This window comes from Oryctolagus cuniculus, chromosome 16 (assembly GCF_051225735.1).
Source record: "Oryctolagus cuniculus isolate XC-2025 breed Fujian yellow rabbit chromosome 16, ASM5122573v1, whole genome shotgun sequence".
Lineage (NCBI taxonomy): Eukaryota > Metazoa > Chordata > Mammalia > Lagomorpha > Leporidae > Oryctolagus > Oryctolagus cuniculus.
The window spans coordinates 5719202-5746570 of NC_142882.1; the positions used below are offsets into that span (position 1 = coordinate 5719202).

Genomic DNA, 27369 nt, shown 5'->3' on the forward strand with positions numbered 1-27369 from the left:
CCACCAGCACCAGCATTATCATCATCACCATCATTGGTATTATTTTCACCATTACCATTGCCATCATGATCATTGTCAGTAGCAGCATCACCTTCATCATCATTGTCATCACCATCATCATTATCATTATCATTATCATCATCATGTCATCACTGTCACTGACATAACCATCATCATTCTTTAAAGACTGATTTCTTTGAAAGAGTGATGGGGTTGGGGAGAGAGACAGACAAAGAGAGCTTCCATCTGCTAGTTCACTCATCAAATGCCACAACAGCAAGCTGAAGCCAGGAGCCCAGATGTTCTCCCACATGGGGCCATCACCTGCTGCCTCCTAGAGTGCATTAGCAGGAAGCTGCATAGGAAATGGAGAAGCCAGGGTTTGAACCAGGCACTCTGACATGGCATGTGGCCATTCTAAGCAGTATCTTAACTGCTGAGTCAAATGTTCACCCCTAACATATCATCTAATTTTATTTTCAACAAACTTTTTGAAGTACCCTCATATAACACCTGGTCTTGCCAGATGGGAGTGAAAGATTATCCCAGTGGCCTTTCGAATCAATCCTGTGGATTGTCTATGGAAAAGGCAATCACCAGGGCACTACAACAGTCCCCAAGGCCAGAGGCAGCCTATCCCCATCCCCACCCCACCCTCCACCCCCACCCACTCCCACCTCCACCCCTGCCAAAAGCTGGTGAGAGGCTATTTTCCTCATTCTTATCACAACAAGGAAAAGAATTCTGGTGACAACTTGATCAAGCTTGGGGGAGGGTTCTTCAGCAGTTGAGATTTAAGATGAAACCACAGCCCTTATTGGTTCCAGGCTTCTGAGAGCCCAAGACCCAGCTAAGTTGTGCCCAGGTTTCCAGTTCTCAGAAACGGCAAGATAATTAAGTGTGTGCATTGTTTTAAGCCATCAATTGTGTAACTCAACAATAGAAACAGCATAGTGGCCTGATGTGTGGCACTGTGGTGTGAGGAGTTATCTCTTGTATCTTTCCTGTTCATCAATAACATCGACATTGTCCCTGCTGTCTTAGTCGAAGGCACCTCCACCTGTATTCTTCCTCTCCCTGAAGAGTGACCCAGAGGTGCAGGATGCTCCTTATGCATACCTGAGCTCTTCCAGATGAAGACAAAAAAAATTCCTGGAGAGACATGACGCATCTGGAAGCTGATGTTGTAGCGCCACCTCGTGGTTTCAGTAAATTATGTTTTTCTAAGAAATTTTATTTTTCCAAGTTCGGATCCTGGAGTTCAAAATAATTTCTCTTCATCTTTTTTAGCCTTTGAAGTTACATTCAAATGTTCATTTTTTGCTTTTGGTCATGTTTTTCTTCCCTAATCACGATCCTAGAAGTTTTTCAGAACTAACTTTCATCTTTGTTGATCTTTTTTTTTTTTATCTTTGGTTTTAAAAAAGGGGTTTACTTACTTATTTGAAAGGCAGAGTGGCACAGAGACAGGAGAGATGGAGACAGAGAGAGATAGACACACAGAGAGAGGTATCTTGCATCCACAGGTTCACTCCTCCAGATGGCTGCAACAGCCCCAGATGAGCTAAGCTAAAGCCAGAAGCCAGGAACTCCATCTCCCACATGGGTGGCAGGGGCTCAAGTGCTTGGGCCATCCTCTGTCACCTTCTCAGGTGCATTATCAGTGAGCTGGTCCAGAACCAGAATAGCCAGAACTGGAGCAGCATCCTGCCACAGAATGTAGGTGTTGCAGCGGCAGCTTTAGCTGCTCTGCCTTTGTTATAAATTTCGTCATTTTGTGCTCTTGGCTATATTCTCTAGTCTAGTGCAGTCGGGTGTAGTGTGTTTTCTGTTTGTACTTTTTGAGGCTGGTTATTGTTTGTTTTTAGCCTTTTTATTTTCTTTTTAAAGATTGATATTATTTATTTGAAAGAGTTACAGAGAGAGGTAGAGACACAGAGAGAGGTCTTCCATCTGCTGGTTCACTCCCCAGATGGCTGTAACAGCCCAGCCAGAGCTGTGCCGATCTGAAGCCAGGAGCCAGGAGCTTATTGCAGGTCTCCCACATGGATACAGAGGCCCAAGGACTTGGGCCATCTTCCACTGTTTTTCCAGGCCATAGCAGAAAGCTGGATCAGAAGAGGAGGAGCCGGGACCAGGACCAGTGCCTTATGGGATGCTGGCACTTCAGGCCAGGACTTTAACCCACTGTGCCATAGCACCAGCCCCAATCTTTTTCTTTTCAATTCTGGTCTACTCCTGTATGACTATGGAAAATAAATAAGACAGATAGCATGTTAGAAGGAGATGTGTGCTGTAGAGGAAAGTAAGGAGCAAGTAGATAAGGAAGGTATTTGTCAGCTCAGGTATTTGCCACTGATGGGGTGGTTTGAACAGCAGAAATCCATTTTCTTGCAGCCCTGGAGGACAGAAATGCAAGCACCAGGTGCTGGCTGATTCCATGCCTCATGAAGATTCTCTTCCTAATACATCACGTCTTCACAATCTTGTTTAACTTTAAGTACATCCACCCAGGGAGGATCTCCAAATGCAAAAAATCCACAGGAATACTGGGATGAAAAGGTGGCATACATGTTCCACATGCCCTGGGGTGCCCTCGTAGAGGCACCCTGGAGGTTAGGACTTCCAGATGTGAATTAGAGGGGCAGACGGCATTCACCACAGGGAATGTGGAGGGAGCTCAATCACAGAAACACTAACAGTGGGAAGAAGGGGTTGAAGTGAGCCCATGGACGTTTGTTTGTTTGTTTCTTCTTTCCTTGTAAATGATTTATTTATTTGAAAGGCAAAGTTACACAGAGAGAGGAAGAGATAGAGATATTGATCTTCCATCTGCTGGGTCACTTCCCAAATGTCCACAATGGCCAGGGCTGAGCCAGGCTGAAGTGAGAAGCCAGGAGATTCTTCCAGGTCTCCCAGGTGGGTGGTGGGACCCAAGAATTTGGGTCATTTTCTACTGCTTCCCCAGGCCATTAGAAGGGAGCTGGATTGGAAGTAGAGCAGCTGGGACTTGAACTGGTACCCATAAGGGATGCTGGAGTCACAGGCCGTGGCTTTACCTACTATACCACAGCACTGGCCCTCCATAAATATTTTTGATAGAAGAGCATTCCCGACAGGAATTTCAAGTACAAACAGACGTCTGGATGTGTGTGTCTCTTGGTTTGTTCAAGGAGAGGTAAAGAGATGGGGAGAAGTGTGAGAAGCCATAGACCAGTGGGGAGTGCGAATCCCAGACTGGGAAATGGAAGGTGTCACTGGCAAGCCTAACATGGCTTTGACATAGAACGAAATGTAATTTACATGCTTTAAAAGAACCCCTTGGTGTGCTGTGCTGAGAACAGTCTGAAGAGAGGCAAAGGGGGAAGTTTGGAGGCTCTTGGGATATTTGGGATGATCTCAGTGACAGAGGATGGTAGTTGGAAGAAGATGGTAAATGGTGGTAGTCGGCAGAGGCAGGAATCCAGGAGTATTACTTAAATAAAAAATCTAAAATTACTATATTTTTTGACAGGCAGAGCTAGAAAGTGAGAGAGAGTATGATGAGAGAAAGGTCTTCCTTTCCGTTGGTTCATCCGCCAAATGGCCACCACGGCCGGCGTGCTGCAGCGATCCAAAGCCAGGAGCCAGGTGCTTCCTCCTGGTCTCCCATGTGGGTGCAGGGCCCAAGCACTTGGGCCATCCTCCACTGCCTTCCCAGGCCACAGCAGAGAGCTGGACTGGAAGAGGAGCTATCGGGACAGAATCCGGCACCCCAACTGGGACTAGAACCCGGGGTGCCGGTGCCGCAGGTGGAGAATCAGCCAAGTGAGCAGCAGTGCCAGCCTAAAATTACTTTATTTTAAAGAATGTTTATTTTCTTTTTTCTCTTTTCTAGCAAGGTTTATTTTCCTCTACTTGAAGGAGAAAGAGACTGAGAGCAACACACACACACACACAGAGAGAGAGAGAGAGAGAGAGAGAGAGAGAGAGAAAGAGAAATAATAACTCCCACCTTCTGATTTACTCTCCAAATGCCTGCAACAACCAGAACTGGGTGAGGCAGACTGGGAGCAAGGAACTCCCTCCAGTTCTCCCATGTGGGCGGCAGGGGCCAAGCACTAGGGCCATCATTTGCTGCCTCACCAGATACATTAGCAGAAGGCTGCATTGGGAGTGAAGCTTGTGGGACTAGAACTGGCACTCTCCATATGGGATGCAGTTGTAATCAGTAGTGCAACCAGTTGCATCACAACATCTGCCCCTAAACGTATAATTCAATTATTCCATGAAAATTTTTTAAAAAAGATTTATTTATTTGAAAGGTAGAGTTACAGAGAGGCAGAGAAAGAGAGAGAGAGAGTGCTTGCGAAAGAGAGTCTTCCATCCACTGTTACACTCCCCAGAGGAACATTGGCCAGAGCTGGCCTGATCCGAAGCCAGGAGCCAGGATCTTCTTCCAGGTCTCTCACGTGGTTGCTGGGGCCCAAGGACTTGGGCCATCTTCCACTGCTTTCCCAGGCCATAGCGGGGAGCTAGATCAGAAGAAGAGCAGCCTGGACTCAAACCAGCACCCATATGGGATGCCGGCACTGCATGCGGAGGCTCAGTCTACTACGCCCCAGTGCCGGTCCCTCACACCACGCCCTATTAAAGAGGATTTATTAAAGGGTAGTAGGAATCTGGATTCACCTGTTTCTTGTCCAGTCATCTACTCCCTAAAATAGGAAAAAGTGACTTAACACTGTGCGCATTTCACTTCACGGTGACCCTAGACCCCATAAACACATCTTGTTTCTGTTGACTTCTGAACCATTTCCACTTTATTCAGAATGTCGGAGACTTACCGGCCCCTCTGCAGTCTTTCCCAACCGTGGATCTACTGATAATTCTTCTTTGTGGAAGCCAGGAGCTGTCCTGCGCAGCTTCCCACAGCTGGTAACAATCAAAACATGTCTGCGTTGTGGGTGTGGGGGAAGAAAGGGCCCCACGAGGGTCAGTCACAAGCAAGCAGTGGCCCTGCCTCCCATCTGCTGCTCACCCACTGGACCCCTGGTGGCAGGTGAAATGCATGCATGGCGGTTGCATTTCCGGCCCTGGGAGGGCTGCCCTGCATTTCCGCTTCTGGCTAAAGTGAGTAGGCACACAGAGCTTCTGTTTCTGGTCTGGTGTGGGAGGTCCCAGATGGCAGTCTCTGTGGCAGAGTTCTGGCCTGAGGTGGTCTCTACAAGTTCCTACAGCCCCCAGCAGAGGTCTTCTGGTTTGTTCCTGAGTAGAGGAATGGGCTTGGCCTGCTTCAGAGGAGGACTGGGAGGTGGGGGGGGGGCTTCCAGGCAATACTGTGGTGAGCTGAGAACGCTAGGCCTGGGCCGTGATGCCAGACCCATTTCACTCCCTGGGCACTGAGCGGGAGCCTGCGTGTGAGCAGCACCTGGCCCGTGGGTGCGGCTGACCACGTCTGTGTGGTGGGGGTCAGGGCCTGGGGTTGAGCTCTGGGGCTCAGAGGGCAAGACTGGAGAGGGAGGCCCGTTCCACAGGTGGGGCTTTTCTCGGTCTAGGGTGGAGCTCTGGGAAGCACAGCAGCTCCAGGTGTGAATGGCTGCTCCTTGTCCAGTGGCCAGCTCCTGCTTGTCGTCTGCCTTTGACACCTTCCCTTGCACATGTGTCAAGAATGGAGGTCCAGGAAGGTACGTGGCCGCTGACTTAAACTACGCTGATTCCCGAAGTCAATTTTGGGAAAATTGGCATGTTTTTCAAGTTAATTCTTCCTCTTTGAAAGTGGCATAGCTCTCCATGGGGTGGTTCTTTCTTCAGGCTATTAAAATTTTAATTATCATGAAATATTATGGGTTCTGTTTACTCCCAGACATTGCGTATACTTAGTTGCTTTTGTTTGCTTTCCTAGAAAACATGTTTCTTTAAGTACTGAACAGAATGGTTTCTCAACCTTTGTTTTTCATGACCATGACTGCTTTGAAAGTGAAGTCATTATTTCATAGAATTTTGTAAAATGTTCTTCAGATTGCTTTGATAGATAGAAGATTGGATTCAGGTTATACTTTTTTTTATTTTTTAACCACAGTGTCAGAGAAATTGCATTGTGTTCTTCTCATTGCATCAAGATGAACATGATAATTGGTTTTCTCAATTAGTGATCTCCAGTATTTCTACCAAGTAGAACTTTCAGAGATGAATGCCCAACATGTCATGAATTTGTATACCACCTTGACTCTGGTTGCCTTAGCTAGGCCTGAAGAGTTTAATGCCCATCCAAGTCTAAAGGTGCAAGAACACATAGCCTGTTATGGGACATGGCAGGAACAAACTGTAGAAGCAGAGGCTGGTGGTACTGGGATACCCTGTGGGACATTTTCTTCCCCCTAAGTCCAGCTGGAGAAGTCAGGGGAATAAGGACTATCAGCATAAGAAGAGACAGAAACATTCTCTTGAACTTATTACCTGTCACCTTGTTTCAAAAGGAATATGGTATTGAGAAAATGTAGGTGTGTTTTTTAAAAAGTATAATCTATTGCTGCTCTGTTTTTTTTTTATTTATTTTATTTTTTCGGTTGTCCTTGCTGCCTGTGGCATGATGTTAGGAATCCTGTCAGTAGTGGGATAGGCTTTTCTCAGCATTTCATTACTCATGTCATCGATTAATGCTTCATATCCGAGTGGCTTCTTGGAGAGGGGGCAATCAGAAACTCCAGCAGGGTTGTGTGGAAAAATGCTGGGCATCTGCCCTGCCCTTTCGCTCTGATCCGCTGGGGGCCGTGACCTTGTCTCCTGCAGGCACCCCAGACACCCACAGCACTGAGGTAAGCATGCCATCTGCCACTCAGCATGGCCTGGCCACTGGCGACCACCCCTTGGTGCACCCTCCCTGCTGCTGCTTTTGGAGTTTATGTAGTATCAAATCACACTAGAGTCTTGTGTTAAGTTGTGTCTTACATTATGTGTCTGGTAAGAACTGATAAAACAACTGGAAACTATCCTGAATGTTCTTGGAACAGTTGAGGCAGCTGTTCTAATTTCAGATATAACAGACTTTAAGTCAGAAATGGTTGTAAGAAACCAGAAAGGTTATTTTATGTTGATGAATGTATCAGTTTATCAGAAGGAACAACTATGGAAATATTCTCAGTAAACCACCTTGCCTAGAAATAAGCAAATGTAGACATAATTGAAGGTGAAAAATCAGCAAATTCTACAAGAGTTGGAGACATCACAATGTTCATGGCAAATGGAACTATAAGAGAAAAATAAAAAAATATAAATATGAGCCGGCGCCGTGGCTCAATAGGCTAATCCTCCACCTTGCGGCGCCGGCACACTGGGTTCTAGTCCCGGTCGGGGCGCCGGATTCTGTCCCGGTTGCCCCCTTCCAGGCCAGCTCTCTGCTGTGGCCAGGGAGTGCAGTGGAGGATGGCCCAAGTGCTTGGGCCCTGCACCCCATGGGAGACCAGGAAAAGCACCTGGATCCTGGCTCCTGCCATCGGATCAGCGCGGTGCGCCCGCTGCAGTGGCGGCCATTGGAGGGTGAACCAACGGCAAAGGAAGACCTTTCTCTCTCTGTCTCTCTCTCTCACTGTCCACTCTGCCTGTCAAAAAAAAATATATAAATATGCTCTCTCAACATAAGCTCCATTAAGTTCAAGACACTTTTGTAAGTGATGTTAATAAGCATCTAATCCATCCTAAAAAACTAAGGGTTCTCTGGGATTGCTCTCTCCCTCTTTTTAAAACTATCTTCCTCTAGACTAGAGGAGTAAGGTGCCTCTCTATTATGCCATTAAAACTGCTGCTAACTTTTTGAATTGTCTTCATCTTTTTACCATGTCCTCAACCTTGCTTGGGTAGAAGACTTATTTAAGAGTAGGTAAAAGAACCTAAGGTTGTGATAAGTCTTCATACCACCAAATGTGACTGCACAAAATATGTAGGCCAGTACTGAAATGAAATGTGTTTTATGAACTGTGGATTGTGTTTAATCCATTTCTGGGCTTCGGAGGCCATGTAGAGCACTTTATTCCATAAATTAACACATTAGGGCTGCAAGTACACTTGTTGTATAAATGGCCTACAGAATTACCTAGGATAGTCCAAGTTATGCCTAGGATGGCATAAATCATTGCTTAGAGATGCTTAGTTGAACAAAGATTGAGGACTGAATGGTGCGTACAACTTCCAGGACAATAGAAATAGTGTCTACAAATAAGTGCATGGTGTGTCAGTTCATAATCTACTTGTGTTTATAGTGCGTCAGTACATAAGAAGGATTCTTAGCATGCATGGCTAAGAGTTTCAAGACAAATGGAGAGATATGTTTGGTATTTGTATGTCTGTGTTTTGAACTCTATGTATTCATTACCTTTGTTCATTTTATTCACTCAAGTGCTGCAAGACTAAATAGACCAGATTTAAAAACAATGGCTTATTCAAACTGGATCTTTTTAAAAATTTTTATTTAAGATACACAAATTACATATATTTCATGTATACAGACTTAGGAACATAGTGATATTTCCTCTCCCACACTCCCTCCTGCCCAGGCTCCCACCCTTCATCCTCCTTCCTCTCTTATTCCTTCTTAATTTTTACAGTGATCTAATTTCATTTACTTTATACTCATAAGATTAACCCTACACTCAGAACAGGGTTCAACAAATAGTAAGAAGAAAAACAACACTGTTCCTCAACAGTAGTGACAAGTGTTCTAAACAATCATTACATCTCAAAATGACAATTTCACTCCTATACATTACATTTTTGAAGCTCTATTAGTTAACCACAAATCAGGGAAAACATGGTATTTGTCTTTTTGGAATGGGCTTATTTTACTAAGTATAATGGTTTCCCGGTGTATCTATTTTGTTGGCAAAAGACAGGACTTCATCCTTTTTATGGCTGGGTAGTGTTCTGCAGTGTATATGTCCCATAATTTCTTTATCCAGTCATCAGTTGATGGACATCTGGATTGATAACCTATCTTAGCTACTGTGAATTGAGCTGCAGTGAACACAGGGCAGAGATAATTCTTTCATAGGCTGATTCCATTTCCCTTGGGTAAATTCCCAGGAGTGGGATACTGGGTTGTGTGCTATATCTGTTTTCAGCTTTCTGAGGTATTTCCATACTGTCTTTCACAATGGATATACCAGTTTACATTCCCACCAATGGTAGATTATGGTATATTTTCCTCCACATCCTTGCCAGCATTTATTGTTTGTTGATTTCTGTATGAAAGCCATTCTAACTGGGGTGAGGTGAAACTTCATTGTGGTTTTGATTTGCATTTCCCTGATGGCTAGTAATCCTGAGCATTTTTTCATGCGTCTGTTGGCCATTTGAATTTTCTCCTTGTAAAAATGTGTGTTGAAATCCTTTGCTTATTTCTTAACTGAATTGTTTGTTTTGTTGTTGTGGAATTTCTTGAGCTCTTTATAGATCCTGGATATTAATCTTTTATCAATTTTATAGTTCTGTCAGTTTCCTTTTCACTTTGCCAAGTGTTTCTTTTGCAGAGCAGAGGCTTCTCAGCTTGATGTATGTAATTCCGTTTGTCAATTTTGGCTTTGATTGCCTTGTTCTGGGGTCTTTTCCAAGATGATTTTTTGCCTGTGCCAGTGTCTTTCAGAGTTTCCCCAATCAAACTTGATCTTTACAGGCAGTTAATCAGAATATATATATATATATATATATATATATATATGAAATACCACAGAGCTCACAGACAAGATGTGAAAAGTGGGTTTACTACTAAATTGAAGGGTTCACACTATATCTGATTTGAGGAGTGTATTCAGATCTCTCTGTTGATATCCAGTATTGAAGTGGAAGTATACCTCTTTGAATGCAATAGGCCATTCTATCATGCCTTCATTGATGAGTAAGCCTTGCTTATACAGACTCTGAGGGGAATTCTCTCCAACTTTAGCAGAAATCCAAGACCAACTGGGAAATTTAAAACATTCTGGATATCATATTGTGTCATATGTTTTCTTGTTCATCTAAGGAGATGTGCTCCCCAGTGCTGTTTGTAAATTGGAGTTTCCTTATGAATGGATGGCGCTAGAGGCAGGCATAATTCAGAAATGAGGAATATATTCAAATAGCAGGACTATATTAAATAGCAGTGGTGAGAGTAGGCATCCTTGTCTAGTTCCAGATATTAGGTGGAATGCTTCCAGCTTTTCCCCATTCAGCAGGATGCTGGCACTCAGTTTGTCATACATTACCTTGATTGTGTTGGGGAATGTTCCTTCTTTACCCAATTTGCTTAAGGTTTTCATCATGAAAGGCTGTTGTGTTTTATCAAATGCTTTCTCTGCATCTGTTAAGATAATCATATGGTTTTGTCTCAGTTTGTTACTGTGATGTATCCCATTGATTGATTTGTGAACATTGAATGCATCCCTGCATCCCAGGGATAAACCCCACTTTGGGTGAATGATGTTTCTGACATGTTGCTGGATTTGATTAGCTAGGATTTTTGCATCTATGTTCATCAGATGTATTGGCCTATAGTTCTCTTTCTCTGTTGCAAATTTTTCATGTTTAGGAATTAAGATGATGCCTGCTTCATAGGAGTTTGAGAGAATTCTCTCCAGTTCAGTTGTTTTGAATAACTTGTGAAGAATTGGAGTTCTTTAAATGTCTGGTAGAGGGGCCGATGCTGTGGCACAAGTGGGCTAAGCCTCTGCCTGTGGTGCCGGCATCCCATATGGGTGCTGGTTCGAGTCTCAGCTGCTCCAGTTTTGGTCTAGCTCCCTGTCATGGCCTGGGAAAGCAGTGGAAGATGGCCCAGGTCCTTGGGCCCATGCACTCACATTGTAACCTGAAAGAAGCTCCTGGCTCCTGGCTTCAGACCGGCACAGTTCCAACCTCTCTGTCAATTGGGCAGTGAACCAGCAGATGGGAGACTTCTCTCTTTCTGCTTCTCCTCTCTATACTTAACTCTGACTTTCAAATAAATAAATAAATAAATCTTTAAAAATGTCTGGAAGAATTCAGCAGTGAAGCCATCTATCTGGTCCTGGGGTTTTCTTTGCCCCGAGGATGTTTATTACTGATTCAGTTTCCACTATGGTTATTGGTCTGTTTAGGCTTTCTATATTTTCATGACTCAATTTTGTTGGTTTTATGTTTCGAGGAATCTAACCATTTCTCCTAGGTTTCTTAATTTGTTGTCATACAGGTCTTTGTAACAATTCCTGATAATTTTTTTATTTCTGTGGTACCTGTTGTTACATTTCCCTTTTCATCTCTGATTTTATTGATTTGGGTGTTTTCTTTCTTTTCATTGGTTAGTTGCAGCAATGGTGTATCAATTTTTTTTTTATTTTTTCAAAATCCAACTCTTCATTTAACTGATTTTTTTTGTATTTTTTATTCAATTTTGTTTATTTTCTATCATTAATTCTTTATTTCCTCTTACTTTTGGATTTGGTTTGTTTTTCTAGGTCCTTGAGATGCATTGATAGCCTCTTTATTTGGTACCTTTCCAGTTTCTTCCTGTAGGCAGGACTGCTATAAACTTCCCTCTTAACACTGCTTTTGCTATATCCCATAAGTTTTGATATGTATTGTCATCTTCATTTATTTCCAGAAATTTTTTGATGTCTCTTTAGATTTCTTCAGATCCATTGTGTGTTTAGGATCATGTTGTTCATTCTTCAAGTCTTTGCATATGATCTAGAGATTCTTGAATTGTTGATTTCCAGCTTTATTCAATTGTGGTCAGTGAAGATGCATGAATGATCTCGATATTTTTTAATTTGCTGATACTTGCTTTGTGGCCTAGCATATGATCTGTCCTAGAGAAAGTTCCATGCACTGATGCGAAGAATGTGTATTCCACTACTGTGGGCTGACAGGTTCTACAGATATCTATTAGTTCCATTTGGTCTATAGTGTTGATTAACTCTGTTGTTTTCTTACTGGTTTTCTGTCTGGTTGATCTGTCCATTGCTGAGAGTGGGGATTTGAAGTCCCCTGTTATGATTGTATTGTAGTCTATGTCTCCATTTAGGTCAATTAACATTTCTTTTATAAAGCAGGCACCCTGTAATTGAGTGCATATACATTTATTATAGTATCATTTTCCTGTTAATCCCTTAATAATTACATAGTGCCCCTTTGTCTATTTTAACTGTTTTTATGGTAATGTCTCTTTTGTTTGATGTTAGGGTGGCAACACCAGCTCTTTTTTGGTTTCTGTTAGCATGGAATATCTTTTTCCATCCTTTCACTTTCAGTCTGCATGTATTTTTGCTGGTGAGATGTGTTGTAAGCAGTAAATAGCTGGGTTTTGTTTTTGAATCCATTCAGCCAGTCTATCTTTTTTAAAAAAGATTTTTTTGAGACTTAAAAGTATTTGTTAGAATCAAGGACCTCCCACCAGAGTGGCATGGAGGGGGCTTCCAAGAGAGGAAAATCCAAAGGGGACTGGTGGCAGCTTTAAGTACAATTTCAAAGAAAAAAAAAAACTCAATAATCAGATTGGCATTTGGTTACCAGGCAGGGACAAAAACCATCAAAAGATCCCATTTGCAGTTATCTGTCCTCTCTGGCCTGCTAAAGCTGCCATAGTTAACTTGCTTTCACAGTAATCTGTGAGCTCTGGAGAAGCTCCCTTGTTATTCTCATGGTAAATTTGGAGATTTCAAAGGAAGGAGGGCAGCCTGTTTGTTCTTGCTAAAGATAATGTTTTGGGGAAGGAAGCAAATATTTTAAACCCCAAATTCCATTGCTGAGTCCTCACATTCCCTCCTCTTGGAGATGGAATCTCTAACATCTGTTAGTGGCAACTGGGTGATGATCACTCTGGCTGCTACATGCTGATAAGGGGCATCTTTGGGAAGGGGAGTCAAGACAGGGTTGCAGCAGGAGGTGGCTTCTCAGCAGTAGCTGGCTTCTCCAGGGGTGTGCAATGCCAGCTTGCAGAAACAGCTTCCATCAGAGGTTTCTTGTGCTTGGCCACCTAGACTTGTACTTTTTTAAGTCCATAGAAAATGAATCTATCAAGCAGTTTAAACTCACAGGATCTAAAATTATAGGATCCAAAAAGCAAGAATAGAGTCATTATTAGAGGCCCTTAGAAAAGTGTCAAAACCATGAGCAAGGCCAGCACCATGGCTCAATAGGCTAATCCTCTGCCTGCGGTGCTGGTACACTGGGTTCTAGTCCTGGTGGAGCACCAGATTCTGTCCCAGTTGCTCCTCTTCCAGTCCAGCTCTCTGCTATGACTGGGGAGTTCACTGGAGGATGGCCCAAGTCCTTGGGCCCTGCACCCACATGGGAGACCAGGAGAAGCACCTGGCTCCTGGCTTTGGATCGGCATGGCACGCTGGCCATGGCACAGCAGCTGTAGTGGCCATTGGGGGTGTGAACCAATAGAAAAAGAAGACATTTCTCTCTCTCTCTCTCTCTCTCACTGTCTACTCTGCCTGTCAAAAAAACAAACAATCAAACAAAAATGAGCAAGTTTTTTCATTGAGAAGGAAATACAAACTTATGGAAAGGGCTTGAAAATAATCAGGCAGGCTTAAGGCCTTGTCTGTTATTAGGCTCAGACCTATCTACATCTCTTCATATGTGGTACATCATAAGGGAGGCACCCTGTTGACTTCCATTTCCTAGCTGGCCTGGCAGGAAAACTGGCTCAAAGAGAAGCAGGTAGCATTTCCAAAAGGAGAACATTTACTCATTAATATGCAGTTCTGCCTGCAATGATGTGGACCCTACTTGGCCATCCCCTTGACAGCAGTGGTTACTTTGGAAGCTGTGGTGCGTGAAGGGCTTGGATTTTCAGCTTAGAGTGAACAAGGCCTGTGGCTCTGACCTGGATGCCTTTAACTCCAGGGTGGGGCTGTTTCTAGTGACCCAACTCTTGGCTGGCAGAGCTGCCAGGGCTCTACAGAAGCTGACTTTTCCTGAAGCCCTGGCTTTCCACATTGGAAACCAAAGCAGTGGGCTGGCCTGTTGGGTGTCCTTGATGGCAGATGACTTTGTAAAGCAGCCAATAATTGGCCAAAGAAACCTTTAAGAGAATGCAAGTCAAGGGAGTGCTCTGACCCTAATCTTTAGTGGCCTAAACTAGAAATGATTAGTCACAGGCATATTCTGATAATTGTTTTCTTTGAGGTAGACAATGTCCATGAGGAAAGCTATGTCAAAAATGATGCATACCTTATTTTTAAAATGTTAAGTCATTAGTAAAACTCTCTCCCTTTGTTTGGTTAAAAAAGTGAGGCTTTGCCTGTTTTCTATGCCCATGGCAAAGTATATCTAGCTGTGGGATCATATTTTAAGCTCTCATTTTGGCTATGCTATTACACAAAAGTGTTAGCCATACCTTTTATAAGGTCAAAAAATCAAAATGTACATTCTAGAAAGGTCTTCAGAATAGAATTAGCTTCCTATTTTGAAGTGAATAGAGCAATGAGGGAACAAGTTAGGCTTCCAAGATTGCCTACTGACAATAACAGTATAAAGGCCAGCACCACAGCTCAATAGACTAATCCTCTGCCTGTGGCACCGGCACCCTGGGTTCTAGTCCCAGTCGGGGCACTGGATTCTGCCCAGTTGCTCCTCTTCCTGTCCAGCTCTCTGCTGTGGCCCGGGAGTGCAGTGGAGGATGGCCAAAGTCCTTGGGCCCTACACCCACATGGGAGACCAGGAGAAGCACCTGGCTCCTGGCTTCGGATCAGTGCAGTGCACTGGCCACAGCGCACTGGCAGCAGCGGCCATTGTGGGGTGAACCAATGGAAAAAGGAAGACCTTTCTTTCTGTCTCTCTCTCTCACTGTCCACTCTGCTAAAAAAAAAAAAAAGAAAAGAAAAGAAAAAAAAAGAAAAAAGAAAAGAAAAGTAAAGAAAAGAAAAGAAAAGAAAAGAAAAGAAAAAAGAAAAATCGGTATCAAATGAAAACTAGCAAGCAATTTAAACTGTTAAGTAGCAACTTATCGAAACATTTACCTGAAGGTCCACTGCTTTCTATAAATTTCAAGTACAGAAATTTAGGTCACACAAACCAAAAAGATATCTCTCATTATCTTAGCAGTTTGAATTTATGAGTGATATTTTATCTATAAGCCAATTAAAACAGAACTCATAATAAATTTTCCCATGTAGACATACAATATGTGAACACGTGTAACATGACATACAAGATGAGACAATAGAGTAGCTTCAGTAACAGTTTTCTAAAATCTATAACTATTTTTTAATTACCATCAAGCAATTAGAATTACTTTCTGCCCTTAGTAATATGAATTAACCATACTTTAAGTTGGAAGCTATAGAACGTTATTGGTTTTATCTGCTTACAGAACTGTCCCAGAGTATTGAACACAATAGAGATCAGGGAAAAAGAGGTCCTTTGGCATCTGAAATGACACATTTAAACAGAACCAACAATGTTTTAACTTCACGAGCAGTTAAAAATTACACTTATTTATTTGAGAGGTAGAGTTACAGATAGAGAGACAACGAGAAAGGTTTTACGTCTGCTGCTTCACTCCCCAAATGGTTGCAGTGGTCAGAGCTGAGCCAATCTGAAGCCAGGAGCCAGAAACTTCCAGTTATCCTGCATGAGTGCAGACACACAAGCACTGGGGCCATTTTCCATTACTTTTCCAAGCCATAGAGCTTGATTGGAAGAGGTGCAGCTGGGAGTAGAACTGGTGCCCTTATGGGATGTCTGCACCACAGGCAGAGGCCTAGCCCTATATGCCAGAGTTCCAGCCCCGTGTCTGTATCTCTTAACTGGAGTGTTGAGGACATTTATATTCAAGGTGACTATTGATAAGTTATGACTTGACCCTGCCACTTTTTCATAAATATTTCTATTATTTACTATGTGTTAGGAACCATTCATGGAGAAAGTAATTGTAGCACTGTTTGAATCAAAGTAACTGTAGCGCCCTTTGAAAGAAAGTAACTGTGCAGTAGCACAGCTTGAAAGAAAATGAGAGAGGTAACCACCTTAGCTGGTAAGATTTGAAAACGGATGGCCTAACTAGATGGCCTACCCACAAACTGTTGTTGCCATGACTAGGGGACCCTGGGAGGTCAGAATGTGGGCGGGGCTAGCCTCTAGAAACTGTATATAAGGGGGACCCTCAGATGCTGTAAACCAGAGGTTGCTCAGCTTCTCTCCACAGTCTGTAGTGCCTAGTGTCCATGGGGAGAAGCTCCTGGTCTGTAGTGCCTAGTGCCCACAGCAGTAGGCTTGAATGATCTTTCCTCCTAGTCACTTAGAGTATCAATAAAGTGTGTTTAGCTTGACCTTCTCAGTCTCCTCGACTCTTCCTTTGCGGTAACCCAGCCAGTTCCTGAAGGGGGAGATCCTGACAGCTGGCACCAGAACAGGGACCTGAAGTCAGACTGTGAGGAGAAGAGCCCTTGAGGAATTGTTGAAAGGGTGAGTAGCAGTGGTTGAAAGAGACCACGATGGGTGGGATGTCCCAGTCAAAAGAATATAGGCAGGCACTAGTGAGTATAGAGAAGGTGAAGGTCCTTCCAGGCCAGGCACCAAGAGGCAAGAAAGTGAAGTGCTACTCACCAGGAAATGTAACATGGGCTTGTAAACTGGTAGCAGCTTGTACAGGATGGGATCTCCAAGATCTGTGGACCTTGGAAGAGGTAGAAAACCTCCTGGAGGAATTTCTACAAGTAGGAGAAGGCACCATAACAGGGAAAGACTATAAATGTGCAGTAGACTCCCTTAAGGTGTTAATTTGTTGTGGCAAGGGATTAAATCCAAAAAATACATGAGATGCCTGTAAGCTCTATGACGCTATAGCAGAATGTAGGCAAAACTTCAGGTTGTTCCCAGAGAATTAAGTAAGGAAGAAAAAGCAAAAGAACAGTCAGCATATCCGATAAGGTTAAGAGGTGGTAGACAAGAATATGAGCCTGTGGGACCTGTACTAATAGCCGCTTGGCTTAAACAAGTTTAGGAACATGGTCTTATGCACCCAGCTACCATCACTTATTTTGCAGTAATTTCAGTAAACTTTACATCGGTAGACATCAATATGCTACTGAATGTAACTCCTGGCTTTGCAGCAGAGAAACAGCTAGTCATAGATAAGATAAAAGAGAAGGCAATAGCATGGGATGAGATGCATCCCCCTCCCCCAGCCAACATGGCTGGACCAGTGCCATTAACATCAGATCAGATTAGGGGAATTGGATTATCACCAGAAGAAATAAAGGACACCCAGAGCATTCAAAATGCTAATGAAGAATGTAAAAAGTTGCTTAGAAATTTAAGACCAGGAGATTCATTAGATGAAAAAATGTATGCCTGTGGAGAATTTGGATCCACCTCCTATAAGATGGCCATGCTGGCAGAGGCCTTAAAGGCTGGAGATAGATATCAAGGGGCAAGAAGTTTTCAGGGAAATTGTTACAGGTGAGGAAAAAAGGGGCATATGGCAAGAAATTGTAGGAGTGGAGAAAAAACTCCACTAAAATGCTGTAATTGTGGGAGAACCAGACATATGGCAAAAGTATGTAGACAGCCGAAAAATGGGAAAGCGGGGGGCAATGCCCCCCAGACCATGATGGTGTCTGCCCAGAATATCCAGTCATCTGGGCCGGCGCCGCGGCTCACTAGGCTAATCCTCCACCTTGCGGCGCTGGCACACCGGGTTCTAGTCCCGGTTGGGGCGCCGGATTCTGTCCCGGTTGCCCCTCTTCCAGGCCAGCTCTCTGCTGTGGCCAGGGAGTGCAGTGGAGGATGGCCCAGGTGCTTGGGCCCTGCACCCCATGGGAGACCAGGAAAAGCACCTGGCTCCTGGATCCTGCCATCGGATCAGCGCGGTGTGCCGGCCGTAGCACGCCAGCCGTGGCGGCCATTGGAGGGTGAACCAATGGCAAAGGAAGACCTTTCTCTCTCTCTCTCTCTCTCACTGTCCACTCTGCCTGTCAAAAAATAAAAATAAATAAATAAATAAAAATAAATAAATAAATAAAAAGAATATCCAGTCATCTATCCCGCCGTCTGCCCCATCCCTGGGGGAAACAGAGACGGAAGCCCCTGTGACTGGGATCTACCCGAAACTACCAAAATAAAATTAGAACAAAGACCTACCTTAAAGTTAAACCTAGGGGGGAAAGATATAGTAGGGCTGTTATACACAGGGGCTGATTTAACTATAAATAAGGGAACAAGAGGTTAAAGGAATAAAAGAAGGGATAACAGAAGGATGGCAAAATATAGAGAGGGTAGGAGGGTGCTCTAAATTACAAAAAATATCATAGGTTATGCTGAAAGACAAAAAAGGAAGGAAGACAAAGACATCCATTCTAATATCTCCAGATATTCCCATCAATATATTCGGAAGGGATATCTTAACAAAGTTAGGGGTAGCCCTAATTATGGCACAACTCTCTACCCAAATTACCCCAATAAAGATAAAAATGAAAGATCCTAATAAAGGTCCCTTGATTCCCCAATGGCCTTAACAAAAAGACTACTAGAGGAAGGGAAGATATCTCCAGCAGACCCAGATAATCCCTGGAACACCCCAATATTTGTGATAAGGAAAACATCAGGTAAATTGCGAATGTTAATAGACTTTAGAGATCTTAATAAATTAGTAGATAAGGGAAGAGAAGTTCAATTAGGTATTCCACACCCTGGAGGATTACAAAGAAGAAACCAGGTTACTGTTTTGGATATGAGGGATGCTTATTTTACCATCCCTCTGGATAAGGACTTCAGGCAGTACACTGCCTTTACCATCCCAGAGGTTAATAATCAAGGTCCAGGCCATAGGTATGTGTGGAATTGTCTCCCACAAGTTTTGTATTAAGTCCCTTGATTTACCAAAGTACACTAAGGGACATACTAGAGCCCTGGAGACAACAACACCCAGAAGTAGATCTTTATCAATATATGATGATATATATATTGGGTCCACTCATTCTCCAAAACACCACAAACTGATCGTAGAAAAACTCAGAAAAATGCTTTTAGAAAAGGGATTTGAGACACCAAATGAGAAATTACAAGAACAATATCCTTATTCATGGATGGGATACTCGTTACACCCGAATAAATGGACATTGCAAAAGCTAGAGTTGCCAGAACTTCCAGAGAAGCCCAACCTAAACAAACTACAAAAGTTAGTAGGACTCCTTAATTGGATGACCCAAGCTGTTCCCGGAATTAAGACAGAACTTTTACTCTTATGATGAAGGGAAACCAAAAGTTAAATAGTATCAGGGAATGGACCCCCAAAGCAAGACAGGAGTTACGGACTATAAGGAGGCTATTACAAGAACACAAACCTTTAAGCTACTGGGACCCCAGCAAGGAAGTTTACTATACCGTTATGATGGGAGGTAATACCATAAATTATAAAGTGCAACAAGGATCTGATATCCTTTGGGTAGGTAGACAAGAATTTCCAAAAGTATTACCAGCATCTCCTCTAACTAGAGCCCTAAAATGCCTACATAAAATCAGACAAGAATGCATTATACGAATAGGGCAAGAACCTATATATAGGTTACCTATCAAAAAAGAGGATTTAGATGTTATGATTCAGGAAGACCCCTACTTGCATTGGGTACTGCAGATTGAATGTATCCATGTGCTTTTAATGCTTAGAAGGGCGCTAAGCAGTCTTAAAGGTCATCTTGTGCCAGGACCTACTTACTATGTTGATGGAGGAAGCAAACAGGGGCAAGGAAAATATGGCTTTTGGAGGTCAGATGGAGTTAAACTAGTTAAGGAGAATGAGGGAAGTAATCAAGAATAAAAAAAAGAGCCATGCTACTAGCCCTTCAAGAAGCACCCCCGATAATGAATATAGTTATGGATTCTCAATATGTATATACATTAATTGAGGCCAGACCCCTACCTGTAAATATTGAAGAACCCTTGTTTAGAACCATATTAGAAGCTATAGAAAGTAAAGAAGAAATTTACATCCAGTGGGTGCCTGGACATAAAGGAATCCAAGGCAATGAAAATATTGAGAAATTAGTTTACTAATAGCTCAGTTAATTTTAAAGCCTGTCCTCCATGACATAAGTAAGGCACCAAACATCTTTTTCTAGAACATATTGAGATAGCCATGGATGATCATGCTAAATGGCATAGTGATGTGTCATACTTGAGACAAAAATTCAGCTTACCAAAAATTGTAGCAGAACAAATAATAAAGAACTTCCCCAAATGTGTGCATAAAGGAGGAACTATTCCTCATATTAGATCAGGGCCAGGACTGTGGCAAATGGTTGTGACCCACTATGAGGCCTGGCTAATTCTGGTAGCCATTGTGACATCTACTGGCCTTCTATGGGCTAAGCTAATTCCTAAGGAAACTGCTCAGGAAACAGTATGGGGAATATTAGAACTACAGAACCTATTTCATATCCAAGCACTCCATACAGATAATGGCCCTAACTTCACAACTGAAAAGGTCTCAGGATTGTGCCGATATTTAAATATTGATCATACCACAGGCACACCCTATAATCCACAGTCGCAAGGAATGGTTGAGAGAGCTAATCAATCCTTAAAACAAGAAATGGATAAATTTGCTGATGTAGTTCAAACCATTGAAGTATTGCTACAATTGGCTCTTTTTGCCCTTAATCAAAAGAAAAGGGGAGGAATAGGGGGCTGTACTCCTACTGAAAGATATATCCATTCAGAGATGGCAAGAACTAGAGCAAACGCTCCAACTCCAGAAATTTAAAGATAAAAACTCTTTTGCTTTTATAGATTACCAAACAGTAAAGACTGGAAAGGGCTCACTACCATCCTTTGGAAAGGAGAAGGAGCAGCAGTGATCAACACACCTGAAAAGGGGATTATTAGCTTGCCCCAAAGACATGTTAGGATGGTTCCAGCCCCAGGACCTCAAGACTTGGGAATTTCCAATTAGGCACTAATGGAATATCAATTGCAATTATGCTGTAAAAAGAACTCATATGTTTGTAAGGTGCATTTTACAGAAAGAATTAGGGATTTCATATTCCAGAGCTAGGACTAAAGAACTCCAGAAATGGCAACAGCAGCAGCAAATGGAAATGGGACCCAGATAAAGGTAAGTTAATTGAAGGTAAGCAAACACTTAAATGATTTAAAGTATTAGGTAGCTTAAGGAGATTGTGGGAAAGATTTGAACTACCTATGCTCAGAGCTTATGGATTGATAATGACAATTATCATCTTAATTCTGTCTCTCTTATTTGAAAAAATGGCTCAGAGCATAGATATATTAGATGCAGACCTCCAAGTAACAGTCAGTCAACACATTGTTTTTGGCAGGCAGGATATGAAATGTTTCACAAACATTTTGTAAAAATTCCAGTAATGGAAGACCCAGGAAATTGGACGTGTAGAACAGAAGGGGAGGTATTGTATGCTAGATGCACACACCCATTAGATTCTAAAAAGGAGATCAGTTGCTATATAAGGGAACTGGAATGGGAAGAGAGAATGATAACATTCTTGGCTCCATATATGGTGGTAAAGGCAACTCCTTTCACATATGTACCAGAAAATATGTCTGATTTGACTATACCAATAAAACCAATGCACAAAAAAGAGACTTTGGAGTAATAGCAGCTATTGATGCTATAGCAGTGTCAGCAGCCATGGTAGCTGGTGCTGTGACTGGAGCACTGGCTCTAAGCACTACCCAACTACAGGGAGATGCTTTGGAGTCCCTCCTGAAGATAATTCAGGAGCAGTGGGCTCAGCTAGGTGACCAGTCAGCACTGCTTAAGACACATGCTATGGGGCTCCAGATGCTCGAAGCACACACAGTACAATAGAACAGATAATTACTATACTAGCTTTGGAAAGAGAACTCAAGAGTGAAGTGATTGGAAGAGTTTGCATTACCACCATTCTGTGGAACAATCTATCCATTCCTAATGCAACACAACTAGCTGATATGTTCAAACACAACCATTCTACCTGGCTAGAGTGGGTAAATGCAACCACTCATCTTGAGGCTAACATTACTAAGAGAGCTCTACAGACAATACAGCTTCAAAATATAGCGACATTTAAGGTAGGTCAAGTCAAAACAGTGGAACAGACAATAAATACTCTGACTGACACAGTTTCCTCTTGGCTCCCATCCTGGAAATGGTTTAAAATAGGAGCAGTATTTTGTATAGTTCTTGTATGCTTGCCTATCTTACCGCACCTCTTCTCAATTGGATGGAATTTCATGAAGGGATACCTAGCCCTCTGCAAGGAACCCAGCTGACCAGAAATAGAAGAAGAAGAAGAAGAAGAAGAAGAAGAAGAAGAAGAAGAAGAAGAAGAAGAAGAAGAAGAAGAAGAAGAAGAAAGAGGAGGGGGAGGGGGAGGGGGAGGAGAAGGAGATCTCGAATCTGGAAATCAATCCAGGATATGCTCAAGAATGTTCATCCCCTTGGCCCAGCTGCTCAACCGGCTTTGCAGGGCTATGAGTGCATTTAAAGAAAAGAAAAGGGAGGACTGTTAGGGAACCATTCATGGAGAAAGTAATTGTAGCACTGTTTGAATCAAAGTAATTGTAGCACCCTTTGAAAGAAAGTAACTGTGCAGTAGCACAACTTGAAAAAAAGTAGAAAGGTAACCACCTTAGCTGGTAAGATTTGAAAACGGATGGCCTAACTAGATGGCCTACCCACAAACTGTCATTGCCATGACTATGGGACCCTGGGAGGTCAGAATGTGGGCGGGGCTAGCCTCTAGAAACTGTATATAAGGGGGACCCTCAGATGCTGTAAACCAGAGGTTGCTCAGCCTCTCTCCCTGGTCCGTAGTGCCTAGTGGCCGTGGAGAGAAGCTCCTGGTCCATAGTGCCTAGTGCCCACAGCAGTAGGCTTGAGCGATCTCTCCTCCTAGTCACCTAGAGTATCAATAAAGTGTGTTTAGCTTAATCTTCCTCAGTCTCCTCGACTCTTCCTTCATGGTAACCCAGCCAGTTCTCAAAATGGGAGATCCTGACACTATGGATTTCTTTTGCACTTCTTCTGGGGGGATTTTCTGCCTTCTCTTTATTTTATAATGATGGCTGTCTTTCTGTGTTTTTCTGTGTAGTGTATCCTTAAGCATCTTTTGTGAGGCTGGATGAGTGGCAACAAATTCTTACAATTTCTGTTTGTTACAGAAGATCTTTATTTCACCTCTCCACCATTTCTCCATGTTTGAAGCCTACCTGCTCCTCTTCTTCAGTTCTTTAAGTAGCATATAACATTACTATGATTATATTCATCTGCAGAGGTGGGTGTTCTGCACAGGAATTAAGATGTCACTTGAGATACTCACATATTGTATTAGAGAACCTGAGTTTTGACTCTGACTCTTGTTCTGCCTCCTGACCTCAGCTTGCTGCTAATGCACACTCTGGGAGGCAACCATGATGGCTCAAGTAATTGGAACCCTGCCATCCATGTGGGATACTCAAATTGAGTTCCCAGCTCATCTGTTGCATACATTTCTACTGGTTGGGAGTTTTATCTACATCTGTCTCTGTCCCCTCTCTCTGCATTTCATATAGATGAAAGTAAATAAATAAAATTATAGTTATTACACTATGGAACTGAATATATATTAAATATATGGAAAGAAATCAAGTGGTACTCTTGAGATTTAACTGGAATAGCTAGCAGGTATGGCCAGATATTCTCTATTAGGGACTCTGTAGCACAGTGCCCTGTAGATTGGGTACAAATATGATCTCTGTCTCACAAAGTTCCCTGGCTCTCTAGACAGTCAAGTTACATGTCAGGCTGTGTAATAGGAGAACAAACATAAAAGCAAGATCTGTCTTATTCTAATGCCAACTCTTACAGTACAATAGCATCCCTGTCACTCCCAAGAACAGTTCATGAGAAAGAAAACTACACTGGCATACTCTCTAACATAGTTTTAAGATTTTAATCTGGGGTTTACTATATTATGTTGTATTTGCATAGTGAAAATTTTCTATCTTCAGAGGAAGGACTCTGAGTTAGGTTTCGTGATCTTCTTTGCCAAGGAACTAAGATTAAAAGGCACCACAAAGAATGTTACTTAAATTGGGAGGGGAAAACGCTGGAATCAAGAGAAGAAAATAGAAAGGATTCTGAGGATGAACACATTGCAGAAAATAGTTACAATGAGTAAATTTCAAGGTGTTTCATTGTCCAGAACCCTTGGCTTTACTGCTTCCAAAGTCAGTGGCCTCTATCAGCCTTCAGCAGCTCCCAGGATGGGTAATGTGCAAGGTGAACCCAGTGCCGTAAGGGTTTGACTGGAGATAGAAGATGGTCAGAATGCCAGATCTCTAACACCTTCCCCTAGGTGTAGAGTAGTTTTGACTATGATCTACCAAGTTGTGTGGAGAGACCAGATATTATAGGTTAACTCCTTTTATTCTTTTTTTTTATTTTTTTTTTAGTTTTTCTTTTTGCTTTCAAATTTTTATTTAATGAATATAAATTTCCAAAGTACAGCTTATGGATTACAATGGCTTCACCCCCATAACATCCCTGCCACCCACAACCCTCCCCTTTACAACTCCCTCTCCCCTTCCATTCACATCAAGATTCATTTTTGATTCTCTTTATCTACAGAAGATCAGTTTAGCATACATTAAGTAAAGATTTCAACAGTTTGCTCCCACACAGAAACATAAAGTGAAAAATACTGTTTGAGTACTAGTTATAGCATTAAATCTCAATGTACAGCACACTAAGGACAAAGATCCTACATGAGGAGTAAGTGCACAGTGACTCCTGTTGTTGAGTTAACAAATTGACACTCTTGTTTATGGCCTCAGTAATCAACCTAGGCTCTTGTCATGAGCTGCCAAGGCTATGGAAGCACCCTGAGTTCACTGACTCTGATCATATTTAGACAAGTTTGTAGTCAAAGTGGAAGTTCTCTCCTCCCTTCAGAGAAAGGTACCTCCTTCTTTGATGACCCATTCTTTCCACTGGGATCTCATTCGCAGAGATTTTTCATTTAGGTTTTTTTTTTTTTTTTTTTTCCCCAGAGTGTCTTGGCTTTCCATGCCTGAAATACTCTCATGGGCTTTTCAGCCAGATCCACATGCCTTAAGGGCTGATTCTGAGGCCAGAGTGCTGTTTAGGACATCTGCCATTCTATGGGTCTGCTGTGTATCTCACTTCCCATGTTGGATCATTCTCTCCCTTTTTGATTCTATCAGCTAGTATTTGCAGACACTATTTTTGTTTATGTGATCCCTTTGGTTCTTAGTCCTATCATTATGATCAATTGTGAACAGAAATTGATCACTGGGACTAGTGAGATGGCATTGGTACATTCCACCTTGATGGGATTGAATTGGAATCCCCTGGTATGTTTCTAACTCTACTGTTTGAGGTAAGTCAGCTTGAGCATGTCCCGAATTGCACATCTGTTCCCTCTCTTATAAAGATTTCTTTACTTATCGGAAAGGCAGAGTTACACAGAGAGAGGAGTGAAAGAGAGAGAGAGAGAGAGAGAGAAAGGGAGGTCTTCCACCCGGTGGTTCATCCCCCAGTTGGTCACAATGGCCTGAACTGTGCTGATCAGAAGCCAGGAGCCAGGTTCTTCTTCTGGGTCTCCCACATGGGTGCAGGGGCACAAGGACTTGGGCCATCTTCTGCTTACTCAGGCCATAGCAGAGAGGTGGATTGGAAATGGATCAGCCGGATTTTGAACCGGTGCCTATATGGGATACCGGCACTTCAGGCCAGGGCATTAACCTGCAATGCCACAGTGCCAGCCCCTCTAATTGCTCTTTATTTATGAGAGAGAGAGGGAGAAAGAGAGAGAATAAATATAGAGTGATCTCATCTATTGTCTCACTCTCCAAATACCCAAATCAGGTGGATCTGAGCCAGTGTGAAGGGGAGCTCAATTGAGGTCTCCCACATGACTGGTAGCAATCCAACTACTTGAGCCATCACCAGTGCCTCCCAAGGTGGGCTTTAGCAGGAAGCTGGAATCGAGTAGAACCAGGACACAAATATAGATACTTCAGTGTGGGATGCAGGAGTCCCTAGCAAGTTCTTTTTGAATTACTTATTTTTCCATCTACTTGAAAGGCTGAATGAGAGAGAAAAAGATCTATATCTCTGTCCATATTCACATATCTTTATATAGTACATCCATTGCTTCACTCCCCAAATGTTTACATAGCGAGGACGGGGCCAGGCTGAAGTCAAGAGTGAGGAACTCCTTTTAGTCTCCCACATGGATGGAAGGGGTCCAGGCATTTGAGCCATCATCTGTTGTCTTTCAAGATGCATTATCAGGAAGCTGGATTGGAATCAGAGCAGCTAGGACTTGAACAGGCATTCCTATGTGGGATGCAGGGTCTCAGTGGGAGACCTGGATTGAGTTCTTGGCTCCCAGCTCTTTTTTTGTTTTATGGCAGCCTAGGGGTCAAAACGTTCATGAAAAATATATAATGTGAATAAATTATGCATAGGTTTCAAAATTTTTGCATGAAAATAAAATCTTTTAATTTCATTTTTCACCCACTGAAGTTCCCTGTAATTTACACTAAACTATTGTATATTTATGAAGAGCTAGAAGAGAGGATCCATGAGACCTAAACATAAGGAAATGAAAGGGAGATGGAGTTGCTGATTACTCTGACTTGGTCATTGTATTGGATGATCCCACCATGCCTCAAAATATATACATTTATTATGTGTTAATTAAAGCAAGAAAGAAAATGGATAAGTAACCAATAAAATCTTCCAGACAAACCATGAGAGTTCTTCAAAATATTCATCAAAAAGAAAAACAATGAGAAGAGCAAACCAAAAAATTAACAGACTTGAAAAATAAGAACCCAGTGTGATAGGCAGACTCTGTCTGGAGTTCCAATCCAAACAAAACTGTCTTTAAAAAGTGAAACAGTGGTTAAATGAGAATATGAATTGTATGTGTGATGATGTTCCTAATTACTAATTTTTAGACATGATAATGTATGGACATATTAGGTAAATTATTGCAGTTGTTTCACATTTTTTACTAAGGGAATTCACATCCAACTATTTATGGTTGGGCTTTTCTTACTGTTATTACTTTTATTAATATTTAATTGTAATGTTTTGTCTTGATTTTCTCCTTCCTCTCATGCCTTAGCCCTCATATTTAGCAATTTTGGGTCCATCCTGAACTAGCCTCCAAAAAACTCCATTTCTGCGATGGGTGTTAAGGTGCAGCAGGTTAAGCTGCTACCTGGGACTCTAACTCCCCATACTGGAATGCCAGCTTGAGTCTGGGCTACTCTGCTACTGGTCCAGCTCCTTGATAGTGCACCTAGGAGGCAGCAGATAAGAGCACAATACTTAAGTTCTTGCTCCCAACATGGAAGAATCTGTTGGAGTTCCTGGCTCCTAGCTTCAGCCTGGATCAG

At 42.5% G+C, this 27369-nt stretch overlaps 2 pseudogenes; one reads left to right on the forward strand and one right to left on the reverse strand.

Moving 5' to 3' along the window:
- Positions 1-6219: 6219 nt before the first annotated feature.
- LOC138847762 (phosphatidylinositol N-acetylglucosaminyltransferase subunit Y-like) lies at positions 6220-6421 on the reverse strand (annotated as a pseudogene).
- A 14589-nt stretch (positions 6422-21010) lies between these two features.
- Positions 21011-27369, forward strand: part of LOC149121423 (vomeronasal type-2 receptor 116-like) — a 62532-nt pseudogene continuing 56173 nt past the window's right edge.